This window comes from Galeopterus variegatus, unplaced genomic scaffold (genome assembly GCF_000696425.1).
Source record: "Galeopterus variegatus unplaced genomic scaffold, G_variegatus-3.0.2 Scaffold1683, whole genome shotgun sequence".
In the NCBI taxonomy this organism is placed as follows: Eukaryota; Metazoa; Chordata; class Mammalia; order Dermoptera; family Cynocephalidae; genus Galeopterus; species Galeopterus variegatus.
The window spans coordinates 211,662-230,413 of NW_007727794.1; positions in this window are offsets into that span (position 1 = coordinate 211,662).

Below are 18,752 nucleotides of genomic sequence, written 5' to 3' on the forward strand. Positions count from 1 at the left end.
CCTAAATGTAAGAGCTGAAACTGTAAAATTCTTAGAAGAAAACATAGGTATAAAGCTTCATAAACTTGAATTTGTGAAAGAATTCTCATATATGATACCAAAAGCCCAAGCATCAAAACAAAAAATAGGTAAATTGGACTTATCAACATTAAGAAGTTTTGTGCATCAGAAGACATTATCAAAAAAGTTAAAAGTCAACCCACAGAATGGAGAACATATTTGCAAATTATATATCACTTAAAACTCTGGTATTCAGAATATATAAGGAACTTTTAAAACTTAACACTAAAAAAATGAAAAAGCCAATTAAAAATGGGCAAAAACCAGAATATATATTTCTCTAAAGAAGATACACAAGTATCCAAAAAGTACATGAAAAGATGTTCAATATCATTATTTATTAGAGAAATGGAAATAACAAACACAATAAAATTCTACTTCACACACACTAGGATGGCTATAACTTAATAAAATGGAACAAAAACAACATAATGAACATTGGTAAAGAAGTGGAGAAATTGGAACCTACTTACATTGCTGCTGGGAATGTAAAACATTGCCTCTGCTGTGGAAAAGCTTGGTAGTTCCTAAAAAAACAAAAAACAAAAAAACAAAAAAAAAACCCCATAAAACATAGAATTACCACATGAGCTAGCAATTCCACTCCTAGGTATATACTCCAAAGAATTGAAAACAGGCATTAGAACAGATACTTGGACATTAATGTTTATAGCAGCACTATTCACAATAGCCAAAAGTTGTGGAAACAACTTAAATGTCTCTCAACAGATTAAGGGCTCAACAAAATGCAGTATTTCCACACAATGGAATACTATTCAGCTATTAAAAAAAGCTACGAAAATTAATAATACATGCTCAAATGTGGATGAACCTCAAAAACATTGTTACATGAGAGAAGCAAGACACAAAGTTTCACATATTGCATAATTTAATTTATATAAAATATCCAGAATAGGTAAATCTATAGATTTAGTGGTTTCCAGAGGATAGGGGTATGGGAGAATAGAGAGTGGCTGCTTAGTGAATTTGGGGGTCTCCCTTGGGGGTGATGAAAATGATTTGGAACTAGACAGAAGTGATGGTTGCACAACACAGTACATGTACTGAATACCACTGAATTGCTTTAAAATGGTTCATTTTAATCCCTTGTTGGATGCATAGTTGCAACTATTTTCTCCCATTCTGCAGATTGTCTTTTCACTCTGTTAATTGTTTCTTTTGCTGTGCAGAAGCTTTTTAGTTTGATATAATCCTATTTATTTTTTCTTTTGTTGTCTTTTCACTCTGTTAATTGTTTCTTTTGCTGTGCAGAAGCTTTTTAGTTTGATATAATCCTATTTATTTTTTCTTTTGTTGCTCATGCTTTTGGGGGTTGTATTCACAAAGTCTTTGCCCAGTTCTACATCCTGAAGAGTTTCCCCTAAGTTTTCTTTTAGGAGTTTTACAGTTTCAGGTCTTATATTTAAGTTTTTAATCCATTTTGAGTTGATTTTGGTAAATGTGAGAGTTACGGATCTAGTTCATTTTTCTACATATGGATTTTCAGTTTTCCCAGCACCATTTATTGAAGACACAGTCTTTTCCCCAATATATGTTCTTGTCTGCCATTCGCAGCAACACTGATGAACTTAGAGAAAATTATAAGTGAAATAAGCCAGACACAGAAAAAGAAATACCACGTTCTCACTCATAAGTAGGAGGTAAAACCAAAAAAAAAAAAAAAAGAAAGAGAAAGAGACAGACAGACAGACAGAGAATCACAATAATACATTAAACTTAAAAAAAAAAAGAACAGAACTGTGGTTATTAGAGATGGGAAACGGGGATGGGGAGGGGGGTTGGTTAGAAACTAGTGAAGGGTCACAAAGATTTATTACGTTTTGTAAACATGGGTATACTAATTATCCTGATTTGATCACCACATATTCTACACATGTGATGATATTCAATTTTGTACCCCACAAATATATATATATAATATCAATAAAAAAAGATTTCCCCCAAATTTTTTTAAATAAAAAAAATCAATAATTTTATGTTATGTGCATTTCACTTGAACTAAAAAAAAAATGATCCCTTGATAATCAGAATTAATATATGGTTTGATACAAACATACAAAAACGTTAGAGTAAGAAAATCTCTAATAATTTAATTTATTCTAGACTAGTCAATATCCATCCCAGAAAGCTATAAACAGAAAACTAGAGTTCTTTTCAAATAAGCATAAATATGTTTTCTGACTATCTTAGTACTTCAAGAACTCCTCAGCTGGACAAAACACTTTCATTCCTGTTCCTGAATTAATTTTAGTCTGTGTAAATTATCATCATGTTTTCTTATTATGTATTAACTGCCAAAAAATTTGTAAATACTGATAAGCAAAAATAATGTGTGTGTGATCCATTATTTCGTTACCTGCCGTTAATATATTAATACACTGGTATGAACATATGCAAGGCTTTTATTGGTAGTATTTGCTCATCTTTTGAACTTTTGTTCCCGGATTCATTCCCTGTGCTTCCCCTGCTCTAAAGAGTTCTGCTACACATATTTCACGGTCCCAGCAGGAGGTGCTGGGGGGAGATCAGGGGCTGGCAGGAGTGAAGTCAGGGTACCCACCACCGCCTTCTTGAGGCATCTGTGGCAGGTGCTAGCTCTCCTGTGTGGCTCCAGCTGCTGTCAAGCAGCCCCTCTTCCCGACCTCACCTCCTTGGTTGTTCTGGTCCCTGCAACATCTCGCCATGATCCCAGATCCCCCTTGGCAGCCCTGGTTCCTACTCTCTGGCAACATCACCTTCACCCTGTGTCTGCCCGCCACCCCCCTCCCCATCATAGGGGTGCTGCTGGTTCTGGCAATTACTAATCTCAGGTTGCCTTTTGCAATCTTCTCCCATTGGTTCTTTCAACTCTTCTAATACCTGCTGAGGGTTCTTCTTTCTTGGCTGAACTTACCTGGCGCATTAAGTAATTTCTCCACGGGAGTTTCTGTACCAACATGCAACTAAAGTCTTTTAGACAGACATCACTGCAATTGCACGTTGTCTAAGTCATTCCCTGCAGCAAAACAAAGTGTACTTTCTATGTCTTTAGTTTTTACTCCTACTTCACTATTGAATTTTCTATAATCACCAATCTTAGAATATCTGATGGGCTAAAATGTCCTATTTATTCCCCCATTTTTTCTTATGTTACTCAATTGAGTTTGCCATACTCCCTCGGCATTGACTGGGCAGGACCCCTACTCTCTATTTAGGTGGTGGAGAGAAGGGTTAAAAATTCCCTCCTGAAAATTTTTAGAGACAGAAACCCAGCATTTGCTTGTCCATTAAACCCTGAATTATCAATCACATTTTTTTCAGCCCATGCCACACCCATGTACTTTTTTACACTATTCATCCATTTTTGGTTTCAATCAACTGCCAGCTATTGAGCTACGATTCTGTGCCTGGCACAGTGCTAACCACGGAAAGTAGAGAGTGAACAAGCAGCTTCTGTCCTCTGGGGATTCACATTCCTGTTGATAAGGCAGGTAATTATACTCATTAGCTGCTGTGCACAAAGTGTCCTTCTGATGGCACAGAGAGAAGACTGTGGATCTTCCATCCTCCTTGTGAGAAACCGACAGTGAGAATGAGCAGCAGACTACCAGAGAAAACATTTCCATCTGAGCCCTGCGGGTGGAAGGGAAGCGAGAACCAAAGCCACCACTACTCGTTCTCATGGTACTTTGGACTGGAAAGGTCTATACAGTCTCAACTTAGATCTGCTTTGACTTGCTGTACTGAATCTTCAATCTTGTACATCCTTTAGTTTTCTGGGGATTCCATCAAATCCAGCCACAAGTCATATGTTTTTGGTTTTTAGACAGCTTTATTGAGCTATAATTTACACGCCATACAATTCACCCATTGAAGGTGTACATTTTAATGGTTCTTAAATATATTCACAAATATATGTAACTATCACCCTGGTCAATTTTAGAACATTTTCACCACCTCAGAAAGAAACCCCACACCCTCTAGCTAAGAACCTCCTATTGTCTCATCCCTACCAGCTCTAAGGAACCCACTAATCTACTTTTTGTCTCTATAGATTTTGCCTGTTCTGGGCATAAACGGAATCATATAAAATGGGATCTTTTGTGTTTGGCTTCTTTCACTTAGCATAACTTTTCAAGCTTCATCTTTGTGCACTACTTCATTTCTTTTTATGATAAAAGTAATATTCCATTGTATGAAAAACCACATTTTGTTGATCCAAATAGTCACTTGATGGAGATTAATGTTATCTCTGCCTTTGACTGCTGGGAATAAACATTGGCTTGGGCACTGGCTGGTTAGCTGAGTTGGCTAGAGCGTGGTGTTATAGCATAGGCTTACAAATTTTTGTATAGACAAGTATTTTTATTTCTCTTGGATATTTACCTAGAATGAAATCACTGGTCATATAGTAATTATACATTTAATCGTTTGAACAAATGCCAGACCGTTTCCAAAGTGACCACACCATTTTACATTCCCACCAGCAGTGCACGAGGGTTCCAATTTCTCCACATCCTCACTAACATTTGTTATTATCTCTCTTTTTTGATTCTAGCCATCCTAGTGGATATACAGTGATGTTTCATTGTAGTTTCGATTTGCATTTTCCTGATATCTAATGACATTAAGCGTCTTTTCATATGCTTATTGCCTATTTGCATATCTTCTTCGGAGATTTGTCTCTTCATATCCTTTGCCCAATTTTTTTTTTTTTCCCTTTTTTTGTCTTTTTTTTTTCGTGTCTGGCAACGGACCGCAACCCTCAGTGTCGCGCCCGTACCAGACCGGGGACCGGCAATGGGATCGCAACCCTCGGCACTGCGCCCGCCCCTCGCTCAGCCAGTGAGCGGCCGGTCTGTATGTGGGATCTGAACCCTCGGCGGGAGCGCCGCCACGCTCCCAAGCGGAGCACTGTAGCAGTGCGCCACCGGGCCGGCCCTCCTTTGCCCAATTTTTAATTGGGTTATTTGTCATTTTATTATTGAGTTGTAAGAGTTCTTTATATATTCTTGATATGTCCCTTATCAGATATATGATTTCCAAATATTGTGTCTTATTCTGTAGATTGTCTTTTCACTTTCTTGATGGTAATCTTTGAAGCACAAAAAGTTTTCATTTTGATGGTCATATGTTTTTTTTCTGCTCAGTGATGTTTTTCTCATACTGTCTGTGTTGTCAATATTCTAGTCACACTCTTAGGACATCTTCCTTGGGCTATTGACTCAATGGTCACGCTGGCCTCTCTACTGCCTCTCTTATTCATAGCATACTTTATTCTGTATCCAAAGTCATTTCGTAACGTGTAGCTCTTTGTGGAAATTCTTAACTGAAAAAATCACCAAGATTCACTTCTGATGACTGAAGCCCACACTCCTTACTGCATTATTCAGTACACAGACCATCTTCTAGTCTTCTCTCCTGCTCCTCTCTCAATCTTTGCAGCACTCAATTGTTTTCACATTTGCATATTGTCCCTAATAATCTGATATTTTTCTTTCCCTACTGTAAATAGAAACCTTTCTCATATGCCAAACATCCTTGTTCTGTCAATCCAAATTACTCAATGCTGTGTTTGGACACCACGTAAAGTGTTAATTCCACACTTGGAAAACATTGTTCCACTCAACTGGACTATTTGGTTTTCTTGTAAACCAGTCTGTTCTTTCTTGGCATCCTTTCCTTCCCTCTGTTTAGAATTCCTTCCCCATCCCCACCCCACGTTGATGCCTGATGTCATCCCTGACACCCTGCAAGTCTCTTCTCCAGGTCTTTGTCCCCTGGCATCTTTGATTTCCATCCTGGAAGTGGTCTCTATGTCCTTGTGTACTCGAACTTTCCTGGAGCCCTTGTCATGGTTTACCTATTTTTATGATCCCCTGTGTGCATGTCTTGTTATCAGGCCACGGCATTATGTCATAGGAAATTCAAGGTCCTGTGGTGCCTTGCCATTAAGTAACACACAATCCTTGAGAACACTTCACACCTTCTTTCTGGGCTCTAGTTTCCTTAATGATAGTAAAATGGTGCTGTATTACTGGTCCTGAACCGGAATGTGCATCAGAAATACCAGCATTCCCATGATTCTAGGAAAACCAACTGAATCAGAATCTTTGAGGGCGGGGGTGGGGTGGTGAGGTCCTGGCATGGGCATCTTACAAGGACTCCTCAGGTGATTCTAGAAAGCAACCCTGGATCATGGCAATGAGAGATCTTGCCTGTCTTGGCTTATTGCTATCTCAGTTTTCTAGGGGGGATACAAGGCTTGTCACATTGCAGCGACTCAGAACCTATTTGAGCAAATTAATGAAGCCCTTTCTGTCTCTGATATTTTATGTCTCTCACCTTGCTCCTTTATGCATTCTCAAGGTGGTTACCAAAGTGTCTTGGCTAGAATAGGTGATAATTTAGTGTCTGTTGAATTGAATTGAATTGGATTGAATTAAAGGTTAGAGAGTAATCTGAGGCACATGGATGGAACTCTGAGAAATCTATCACTGAAGAAAGCAGGAACTTTTCTCTTCTATAACAGAGACACTGTGGAGGCCTAAACATCACCCCTGAAATGTTTTTGGAGATTTCTTTTTTAATAAAAGCATTTAAGCACAATGAAATTTAGATTCTTACTCTCACAAATTTGATTTCTACCAAGTTTCAGTTGAGTTTACCCTTCCAGGATTGTGCTGTGCACATTGTCATCAGGCCTCCTGGGTTGGGACTGTGTGTGCATTTTATCTCTAGTCCGTTCCTGCAGGCGGAGGCCTTGAGAGGGATGGGGGGACGCCTGCAAACCAGCAAACCAACAACAGCGAAAGAATGTGGTGCCTGCTTGGTCCACTCTCAGTCCCCTCCCTGAATGCCTCATGGGGCTGCCCCAGGCACAGCTCTCTCCCAGAATGCCTAGCAAAAAGGACAACTTAGAACAGGCATCTTTTGATTCAGCTATTTATACCTCCTGTCTTCTAGACTCCAGCAGCTCCGTGGCCTTTTAGTCCTATTCCTAACACGCCCTTGTCTTTCGACTACAGCTTAAGCTTTATCCTTTAATAACCTCAGTTTGTTTTTCTATCTTTAAAATGCCCTGAGAGGGCCTTGTTGATAGTCTAAAACTTCACAGAGGGTCTTTTAAGTTCAATTTCTGCATTGTAGGGAGGACAAATTACCAGAAAAAAAAAACTTTTCTATAACCTCCATTTTCCTAGCTTTGTTGAACACATAGGAAAGATAACCTGCATACATTAAGAAATATTAGACATTTCTTTCCTTTTAATCTTCAGCCTGAGAGATGGGGAGCTGTGAGTCCATCCCAGGAGTCCTGCAAGAGTTGGAGCTGGTCTTTCCCTTGAGGGACTGGCTGGCTGGTTGAAGGGTGGGTTTTGTTTGTTATGTTTTATGGATTTTGTTTGTTTGCCTGCTGCTCCCTTATTACAAGTGACCTGCCTCTGTGCTAAAAAGGCATTCAGCATGCATAACTGGATTTGTTGGCTTCCCAGTCTCAGTCACTGACCACACTACATTGCATGGTGCTGGGCTCTAGACACCTAGAGAGAGAGAAGTGAAACAGGTCGAGAGGCTTGACAATTCTGTGGCTGTCTCACAGGTCCCCCCAACCTTCAGTGCTTGCGACTCTGCTGGACAAATAGGTCTTGACAATTCAGCCTGTCTCTCTGGTCATCAGCCACATAGACTACACACTCGTTCATTCACTCATTGGTTACTTACTGAGCCTTGACCATGTGCCACTAAGTATTGGGTGTGAACAGAAAAAAAAGAACCTGGTCTCAGAAGTGAGGTGGTTTTTATGACACTCAAGGGAAACTCTGGCATATACAAAATAAGAATCAAAGAATAAGTATAAATTAAATACTATCTCATTAAGTCAGACCCTATTGATTCACCGCTTGTGGGGTCCTGGACGTGGGAGGACCTGAAATTTGACTTAGAGCTATCTGGAGAATATATAAGTTACATGAACACATTTTTCAAGTTTTGTCAAAAAAATCCAAAAAAGTAATTCTTTGTTTGCAAAAGACTCACTTGGCAAATTTGTTTAAAATATAGCTGCCAGATACACAGCTGAGAGGAAAAAGCAAGGGACAGAAGGACTACACATTATGACACATTACATACGTTATGATCCTTTCATAGCATATGTGTATATGATTACTTGTGTAAGTATAAAATCTCTGAAAGGATATACAAAAAATAAAGAAAAAAAACAGCCCCTGTTTATTGTAATTGCAACATGGGGGAGAACTGGGTGGATGCGATCAGAGTGATAGGAAGATTCACTTTTCCTCAATCCCCATCTATATGTTTTGAATGTTGTACCATGTGGGTGTATTTCTTCCCTAGCTATAAGTATGTAAACTATTAAGAAGAATGAAATTCATGTAATTATTTAAAAATATACATTCCCCAGCTATTGCTCCAGACATTTGGATGCTGTAGGTGTATATGTGTGCTGCTGGTGGTGGTGGAAGCCTAGACATTTGTGTCATGACAACCACTCCGTGTCGGTATAATGCATGTGCTTTAAGAACCACGCTTGGGGGCCGGCCTGTGGCTCACTCAGGAGAGTGTGGTGCTGATAGCACCAGGGCCGCGGGTTCGGATCCCACATAGGGATGGCCGGTTTGCTCACTGGCTGAGCGTGGTGCTGACAACACCAAGTCAAGGGTTAAGATCTCCTTACCGGTCATCTTTTTTTTTTTAAAAAAAAAAAAAGAACCACGCTTGGGAAACACATCTGCAGAAGTGTGCTCCCCCAGGACTGATTCATCTGTCCATCAAAATGCTAAGGAGGGTGTGCCTATCACAGTCCAAGCACCGTGATAAACGCTGATGGCAGAGGATGAGATGAGATTAACTTTTAGAGGGCAGGATAGATGTGCACAAGGTTGCTTTTCATGACTCCGATTCACCAGGAGGGTTGTGAAAACAGATCGCTGGGCCCCACTCTCAGAGTTCCTGATTCTGTATGCCTAGGACTGGGGCCTGCGAATCTGCATTTCTAATAAGGTTTGGTGATGGTGATGCTGCTGGTCCAGGGATCACTTTTTGAGAATCGCTGTTAAACTTTCCTAAAAATTAGTTAGCTGGACTCATTTGAATATATTTTAAGGATGTATTTTAGGATGTGGAACTCACTACTCATGTGCAACTTTCCTCATTAAAAAACAAAAACTAAAATGAAAAGTTTTTCATGTAACTACCGGTCACGCATACTCTGCAATCACATTGACATTGAATCCTTCTGTAAGTACTTAAAGAAAGCTATTGCCTTCTCCTCTTTCTTGTGAAATCTTCTGACTCTCAGGTTAAGTTTCCATTTACCTTGGCCAGTCCTCAGAAAGCTGAGTTTCGAGTCCCTCGGTTTCTCTCTTCTTGAGAACTTACAATCTATTACCCTCCTGCTTACAATATGGTTAGCAAAAAGTCTTGAGGACTTAATCCGAGGTCTCACCCACTCAAGGTAAAGCAATCCCTTGAGCCTTGTTCTGGAGGCAGCAGTGTAGAAGTGAAGAGAGCTGTCCGACAAGGATCCCAGCTCTCCCCTAACACCTTGACTTAGTGAGATTAATCAGCCCCTCTGAGTCTCACGGGTGTAATGAAGGTTCCCATATCAATCAACCTATGGGGTAACGTGATGACTGAGCAAGAAAATAGATGCAGGGTACCAAGTGTGTTCACACTTAGTAGGTGCTAACAAGTGTCATTTGCCATCATCTCCTCCTCCATGAGGGTCAGACCAAGCTCCCTTCCCTCCCTCCCATCTCTCACAGAGTGCCCTCCTTCTGCCAAAAATACCACCCCCCCCTTGGGTATCCACATGTGCCAGCAGCTGCAGTTCTGATTGGGCTCTGCTGGGATGCTCTGTAACATCAACCTAACTGCAATAGCTCAATGTGACCCTCAAAAGAGCAGGAGGTGACAGCAAAATCCAAAGGGGTTGTTTTGACAAGAAATGCCCACGACCATGTGAGACACAGGGTGGGAGAGAGGGTATTTTTTTTTTTACTTTTCTGCAAGTTATCAGAGCACTGAGTAGTGGGGGTAAAAGTGGGGGGTGAGTCATTTGTAGTAAAGCTGGGGGAGCTCCTTTCTTCCAGAGGTCACCAGGAATCAAGGAGAGTGATAAAGTACTGCTCTGAGATGGCTTTCCTGAAGGAGGGGCAGCAGTCCTACCACTACAGTGGTGCAGCTGACAAGCAGGCAAGGTTACCTGCCACCTCACTCCCCCTAATGTCCAGTGATCTGCAGGAGGCACGGGGACACAGTGACAACCATTGCTTTTGTTTCTCCTCTTCTCTGCTCTGTTCCTTAGATGTTGAGGGAAGGACAGAGGGGTCAGCCTCCTTCTGTCATCTACCGATTCCTCCCCTCAAAAATAAGCCACCTTTGGCCGGCCCGGTGGCGCACTGCTACAGTGCGCCGCTTGGGAGCACGGCAGCGCTCCTGCCGAGGGTTCGGATCCCACATACAGACCGGCCTCTCACTGGCTGAGCGAGGTGCGGGCGCAACACCGAGGGTTGCGATCCCGTTGCAATAAGCCACCTTTGGCCGGCCCGGTGGCGCACTGCTACAGTGCGCCGCTTGGGAGCACGGCAGCGCTCCTGCCGAGGGTTCGGATCCCACATACAGACCGGCCTCTCACTGGCTGAGCGAGGTGCGGGCGCAACACCGAGAGTTGCGATCCCGTTGCTGGTCCTGGTCCGGTACGGGCGCGACACTGAGGGTTGTGATCCATTGCCGGTCACGAAAAAAGACAAAAAGGAAAAAAAAAATAAGCCACCTTTAAAAAAATGAATTATAAAGACTTCCACAATTAAAATGTAAAGAGTATCTTAGTCCTTGCAGACTGCTGAAACAAAACACCATAAACTGGGTGGCTTGTGAACAGCAGAAAATTATTTCTTACAGTTCTGGAGGCTGGGAAGTCCAAGATCAAGGCACTGGGAGATTCAGTGTCGGGTGAGGACCTGCCTCCTGGTTGATACATGGCACCTTCTCTCTGTGTCCTCACACGGCACAAGGGGAGAAGGGGCTCCCATGGGCTCTTCTATAAGGGCACTAATCCCATTATGAGGTCTCTGCTCTCATGACCTCATTATTTCCCCACTTCCTGACACCATCACCTTGGGGGTTAGATTGTCAACACAGGAATTTTGGAGGGGCACAGACATTCAAACCATAGCAGGTGTTTCCTAAACAACCAAAAAGAAAAGGCCATTTGTCTTACTCAGGTCTTATTGACCACCAATGTCTTATCTTTATTTCTCATAAAACTTGCATCAGAAAGCTCACTTCCCAGACCTTGTACCTGAGTCTTCTTTAAAGTGAAGGCCACATAATGATGACCCCCCCCAGTGGCCCTTATTAATATCTATACACACGGGTGTGCACACACGTAATTTTTAAGACATTTTAAAATCAGATTTCCCTTGATAATTGGGATTTGAGTTTCTCTTTGAAACTCAAGTATCTGCCACAGTGGTTGCTGATGGCCATGCGGCTGTTGCAGACAGAAACTCCCCGTCTGGGGCCGGGGATGCCTGCCCCAGGCCCTCGTGCTCTGGCTCTAACACCGGGCCTGACACTGTCATTTGCACCATCTACTACATTCCTGTAGTTATCTAATTTGGGGTCCCAGTTGGAAGTTGTCTTTTCCTTCTTCCTTTCCAATGTAAGTTCCACACAGTCTGCTTTAACCCATGCACTTCTTGAATTCCGATGTCACCTTTTCATTTCATGGGTCTTTTGAGGTTTTGGGAGTGGCAGGGCTTGTACTTGTTTTTGTTTTTCCATAGTGCAAACAACTGTTCTAGGTTCTTTCTTCACTTCCCCAAGATTGATTTGCACCACAGTGAAACGTCTTGAAGTCTTCAAGCTTTGTTTCGAGTTTGTGTTCATGACACCAGGTCCTGAGGCCTGACTTAGAAATTTTGACTGCAAATGTGGTAACGAACAGGAAATTTAACATAGCGTGGAACGGGCCCTCACAAGCTGGCTCAGAAAGCGGGGCAGAGCGGGGCATCTCACCCCACATTCTGGGCTGTATGGGCTCCCAGTAAGCGCTTGGATAAACTGAGACTAGGGATGGCTGTCGCCATGGAGGCTGATGTGCTGCTTTCCTAGAGAGATGGGGCGAGTGCAGAGAATGATTTAAAGGGCATAGCTTTGGATGGGAATGTTCTTGAATATGGAACATGTCTGAAGGCCATTATCATTAACACGGCATCATCCTTTGATGAGTCTCACGTCAAGCAATAACTTTCTCATTCCCAAACGCAGTACCATAAAAATGTCTTTGAAATGCATTATATTATATATCTACTTGATGATGAGAGCCAAGCAAAAATCACCGACAATCACAACACTTAATGCCTTTTCAATGCAGTTATGGAAATAAATTTAAAAAACCCCAAACACCCTGCATCTGCTCAGCACAGGGATTTTCAAATTTGATGCAATAATCATAACTTGACATTTCTCAGGGCTCCCATCTTAATGTATCAACAGCCACACAAAATTTAAATAATGGAGTCAATCATCTGGCAAATTTGATTTAGAGGGGAAGTTGTTTATTAGATTGTGGCGGGAGATAACAGCCTGGTAAAACCCCCATTCTCTAGATCCAAAACCCCAGACAGTGTTTTGTCCACAAAACATGTAAGCTGGTCATTATAAACGACATCAAGGATCTCATAATCGAACACTAAAGCACGTCTGGGAAGCCGTGATTCCAACACAGACAGAAGAGACAACGTTTAAAATAATCAATTTTCAGAAACAAGATCAAATGGCAAAAGCTCAGGGATGTTCCCATGTAGACCTAGTTAGGTGGTTTTCTGGGTGTCATCAGAATCTGGGTGAACAAGTCACTCCAGATAGATGTGGAAGAGACAGGTCTAGGAAGCATAATACTCATTGATTGAGGAAGAGCCTTTAATGGACCAGAACACTCATGTTAGATGTTCATGTCACCACTCAGTCCCTTCAAAGGCCAACTGCAGATGTGTTTCCATGGCTTCGTTTGCCAGAGGTACCTGCTCTCTGTCTTAGATAATATCGGGGATCACGGTTAAATTCTCATTTGCTATGTCCTATTTCTGGCTCCCTGTAGATTGCCATTTGTAACATAAAAACAGCAGCAGCAATAATAGTAATAATAATAATAATAATAGTAGAAAAGGATGGAGGTAACAATGGTGGCTTTTGAACGATGGCTCCTACGACTAAATTAAAAATAAAGACCAAGGAAGTCAAGATTGTGGGTGGAAAAGTTTTACTGTCAATCAGGGAACCTGATCCCATGGAGTGTGTCCCCTCAGGGGGATGAGGGTTCAGGGTAGAGAAAGGAGACAGGTCTTTTAAACCCCAAAGTCCGTGCACCTTGTCCCTCTGTGATTTATTTGTGTTGTTCACTTCAGTAGATAGCTGCGGACTTAACACCCAGCATCTGTCCCCTCCACCTATGTCAGAGTCACTCTGGAAGAGCCACTTCATCCCCCTCTCGACTCACTGACAAGTCTTTTACCTTCTGGGCTAGAGAGTGTGACCTAGGTGATGTGTGGTCAGTCAGCATCTTTTGTCCCCAAGCCCACACCCCTGTCCTCCCACCACTACACTGATTTATTCAGGGATGGGCATAAGACAAGTCAGGTTAATTAGAGCCCGTGATTCTCAATTCTGAGGCCTCCATTGGATTTATAAGAGAATCAACTCTTCTCCACTTTGTGTGAACCTGAAGCTGTGGGGATTGCCACCTAGAGCTTAACCCTGGACACAACCCCAAAGATAAGCAATGCAGTTCTGTGATGCGGCCTCATCCCTGAAATAAGCAGCACCTAGAGATGGCTCAACTGCCTAGAGTTTCCAGCTTCAGAGCCATGAAAGCCCCTTCCAGATTAAACCACCTTGGTTGGTGTTGGGGTTTCCATCTCTTGTATCCTAAAGACCCTAACTCCACAAGGGAGATGTGAGGTTGAATGCTTTCTTTGGCACCAAAAAGAATGTTTACATAAAAGAACAAACCCATAAAAACTGTAGTGCAAATTTCTTTTTGCTTCATGTTATCTTTGATCGAGCAATGGAAATCACACTCCCTCCCTACAGCATAATCTCCTGGAGGGCAGAAACCACAGTGTGTCTTAGTTTCCCACATACAGCACACCTCCCAGTAAAGGAAGCTAATTAAAGGATCTTGTTTGCTAAGCACTGCAATTGGTGACTTTGACAAAGACTCCCTCTTTAACCAAACTTTGGTCTGGTTCCACTAAGATGTCTTCTCAACAAGGCTTTGACCTTTTGACCTTGGGCTTCACTGTCCCTCCTTGTCCACCTCCCAGTTGCAGCAAGAATCCTGCTAACTCATTTTAGAGAGAATTCCCAGGTGATGATCTGTCAGCCCGGCCCCCCTTTAGTGAGAATCCTGTTAAGTCTGTTTAACCAGAACCTCCCTCCTGATGTTTCCTTCTAGTAATTTTTCATCAACCCGACCTGCTCCTTGACTATAAATCCCTATTTTTCACTGTTGTATTCGGAGATTTTTGGTTTTTGACACCTTATGTAAATTTAAATTAGAAGTTGAGTCAAGCTGAGTCTTTTTGGATAATGGCATGATAGGATCTTCTTTTGGAGGCAGGGGGATGGTGAGAAACTTGGGGGTGGAGATGGTGATGAAGACAGAAGCTAGAAAAGCTGGAGCTCCCTTCCTGTACTATCTCCCTGCAGATCCCCCACATCCCAGCAAAATTAAAGTAAAATTAAAACTGCTGCATGAGAACCATGGAAGCTGTTTGAAGTGCAGTGTCAAAGTTGTAAAGAGAGTGAGAAGACAGCTCTATATTTGGGTTGTACTGCTGAGATTTAACAATATAGGGTCATTCTTGGACTTAGATTTGTGCATACTTCTTACTTGCAGGGGTGACCCCCCATTTTCTGCACTGCAATTACTTCTCCAGCTAAAGCCGGAGGAAAGTGACTGGATAGAGGCCCATTCATCTACTAGAGTTTACTTTGGCAAATTACCTGCATAGGATGGAAAATGGCCACGGGCTGTGGGGCTCAGAGCTTTCAGTTATGGTTTCTGCTGGTGAACTTTGCTCTCCAGAAGGTCTCCCCAAGGAAATCAGAGTCCGGGTCAGCTCAGTTGCCTTTTTGAGCCTTACCAGTGTAAGTGATTACTCCTGTTTGCTTGCCACAAATCACAAATGAAATAGAAACAAAAGGAAATTCTTGTCATAAGATTATGTTCTCTGTGCTTGCTTCTATAGCTTGAGAAAAGCAACCAATCTTGGCTTTCATTAAGCGAGCCAGGGCTGCTTCTGACATGCTTACTCGTATCTATTTTCTTTTAAAAAACACACCTTGATTTTAACAACAAAATAATCTGATGACGTGAATAAATTACAAGGTCAGGGATGTGCTGAGTATTTGGAAAAGGGTAAATCTTAATTAAAAAAAAATAATAATGCAAAGTCTAACTAATACTTGACAAAGAGAAGTCTACAGGAGCCAAAAGCAGACCTACACCCTATCAAAATAAATTACCTGGGATCACATAACTCCAACCAGCCAGGATCAAGCAGGAAGCAGAGCAGTTCTTAACTGTGGGTGAAAGGTGTGCCACTGTGGCCGGATGCCTCAAGGAACCAGACAGTAGAAAGTATCCCTTCACAAACTGGAAAAAAGAAAGTGATAGAGGATGTTCTGGGACAATTGGGGAAATTTGAATATTAATTGTGCAGGTTAAAACAATGTTAAATTTCTTAAGAATGGTTTCTATTTTGGTTAGGTAGGAGAATGTGAGTGTTTTCTAATAGATACATGCCTAAGTATTTAGGAGCAAAGTGTCAAGCTATTTTTAACTTACTCTCATATAAACTCAGAAAAAAATTCTATGTATGTAAAATATTATCTAGTGCAATGCAATGTATACGAGGGTAAATCAAAAGTTTGTGGAAAGCCAGAATTAAAAGATAATACGAATCTTTCTGTGAATTTTTTGAAGCACCTATGTATGCAGAGAGAACTAACCAGGAGAACCCAGAAGTTCTCTTTCCAGGATTAAAATGTTTGTAAAATGTTGAGAAAAGGCTGATATTAATGAAAATGGTATTGTCAAAATTAAAGGAAAAAAAAGAAGGACTTACTATACTTATGTTCAAATGTACACAAAAGATAATTTTATTGTATCATTTGTGAGATTTATAAAGATTTTCTGTATACTATGTTTAATTACATTATTTTACTCTTGGGCTGATAGTAAATATCTTAAAAATAAAATTGTAATTGGGTTTTTAGTACTTGATTCAAGCAGAAGAGCTGAGGAAGCAGTCTTGGGACAAATTCTACTCTGCTATAAGTTAGGAGAGAGACAACTAGTCAAAAACAACGGGTAAAGGAGCAAACAGATTATTCCCGAGAAAGCCGGGCCAAAAGAAAAAAAAAATGGTGGGGGGAGGGTAAGCTCTGTGCATGTGTGTTTGAAAGGTGGGTGGAACAATATTTCTTAAAGTTCCTATCATGTGCAGAGGGCTTTATTTCATTCACTTATTTTATCTTTAAAATAACCATGCAAGGTTAGCATTATCATACTGTTTACCTATTTGAAACAGGCTCGGAGAGGTTATGTAGCTTATTCGAGACCACAGAGCTAATTTGCTTTAGAGCCAGGATTCAGAGTCAGGTTTTGTGCTTTTGTCACTGTACTAACTCAACGTCAGAGAGGACTGTACGAGGCCTCGTACTTCAATCCCTTGGGATACACCTGAGAACTGCTCCACTGATGTGAGCAAAGCAGGAGAATGGAGCCAGTCTCTGTGCCTGGGCGCCTTCATGTGTAAAAGAAAAGTCCTGACAACCCAGCACTGTTTTGCGTGCTCTGAGTCACTGTCCTTTCAAACAAGAGAGAAAACTTACCTGGTAAATAAACCAGGTATGAAAAGGAAAAAAAAGACCCTTGGTCTCCCTTTTCATCTTTCTTTAGGTCCTAGAACATGCTCACAGTTGTCTTCTAAACCAGGGGCCAGCAGCTTGTTTATTGCAGAGTTTTATTGAAACATGGCCACACACCATGTGCTTCCTGTTGAATGACTGCTTTCATGCCACAGTAGCAGAGGTGAGTAGTTGTCACACAGACTGTAAGTCCCACATGCCTAAAATGTTTACTCTCTGGCCCTTTACAGAAAAATTTCTAAACATAGTAAGCTACACTTTAGTCCCTAATACAAAGAAAGACTCTAATGGTTGCCATTTCTAAAGGAACACAAATTTACTCCAAACTCCCCCCAAAATAAAAAGTCAATAAAGTTTTAAAAGCTGATATAGTATAGATACATTCTCTGGTTATTGTGGAATATAATTGGGAATTGGTATATAAAATGAAGAATTATTTTAAGTAATTAAATGGTCATTGGAGTAAAAAATGATTAGCTAGTAAGAAATAAAGAGATGTGAAAAATATAAGAATAACAGATATCAGGAGTATCTAATACTCCTAGCACACAAGTAGATCACCCAAGAAAGAAAACTACCTACATTCCCACCCACATGTGCATGCACGTGTATGTGTGTGCACACACACACACACACACACAATTCCACTAAGCTGAGATCCAGACCTTCTTGGAGAGAGCACTAGAAAACTACAGATCAATATCACCCACAAGTATACATGCAAAAATTCCAAATATTATTTTAGCAAATCAAATCTAACAATACATAAAATGTGTAATACATCATTATTAGTGGGTTTATCCCCAAAATGCAAGGTTGGTTTAATATTCAAAAGTCAATGAATGTAATTCACCATATGGACACTCTATAAAAGAAAAAATGTATATGATCACCTTAATAGACACAGAAAAACCATTTGAAAGTAGTTCTCATAGAAGTAGAGTGTAGAATAATGTTTACCAGAGGCTGGTGGGGAAGGGGAGGAGGTGGATTAACAGGTACAAAGTTATAGGTAGATAGGAAAAACAAGTTCTGGTGTTCTAGGCTGACCAGAGCTGACAATATTGTATTCTATATTTCTAAATAGCTAGAAAAGAGGATCTGGAATGTAATCACCACAAAGAAAAGATAAATGTTTAGGTGATGGATATGCTATTAACCCTAAGTGAATCATTGTACAATATGTGCATGTATTGAGACAACACATTGTACCCCACAAATATGTATAATTAAACATTTTTTTAAAGTTCAAGAAAAAAAAAAGGAAAAGCATCTGACAAAATCTAATATTGATTTCTGACAAAAACTGTCAGGAAACTAGGAATAGTATGGCATCTATAAAAAAACCTAGAGCTAACATGTCTCATAGTGAAAACCAAATGTTTTTCCTCTAAGGTCAAAAAGAAAACAGGGGTTTCTGCTCTCCTTATCATTTCTATTCAACATTATACTAGAGGTTCCAGCCAATGCTGTAAAGCAAGAAAAAGAAGAGGAACTCAGATGAAAGATGTATTTGCAGGCAACGTGTTTGTCTATGGAGAAAAATCCAATGAAATTTACAAAATGTCTACTAGATCTAACAAGTGAGGTTGAGAAGATTTCAGAATACAAAATTGATACACAAAAGTCAATTGTATTACCACAGACCAGTAATGAACAATAACACACTAAAATTTTAAAAACATCATTTATAATAACATAAAATAGGAAATAGTAATAAATCTGAGAAA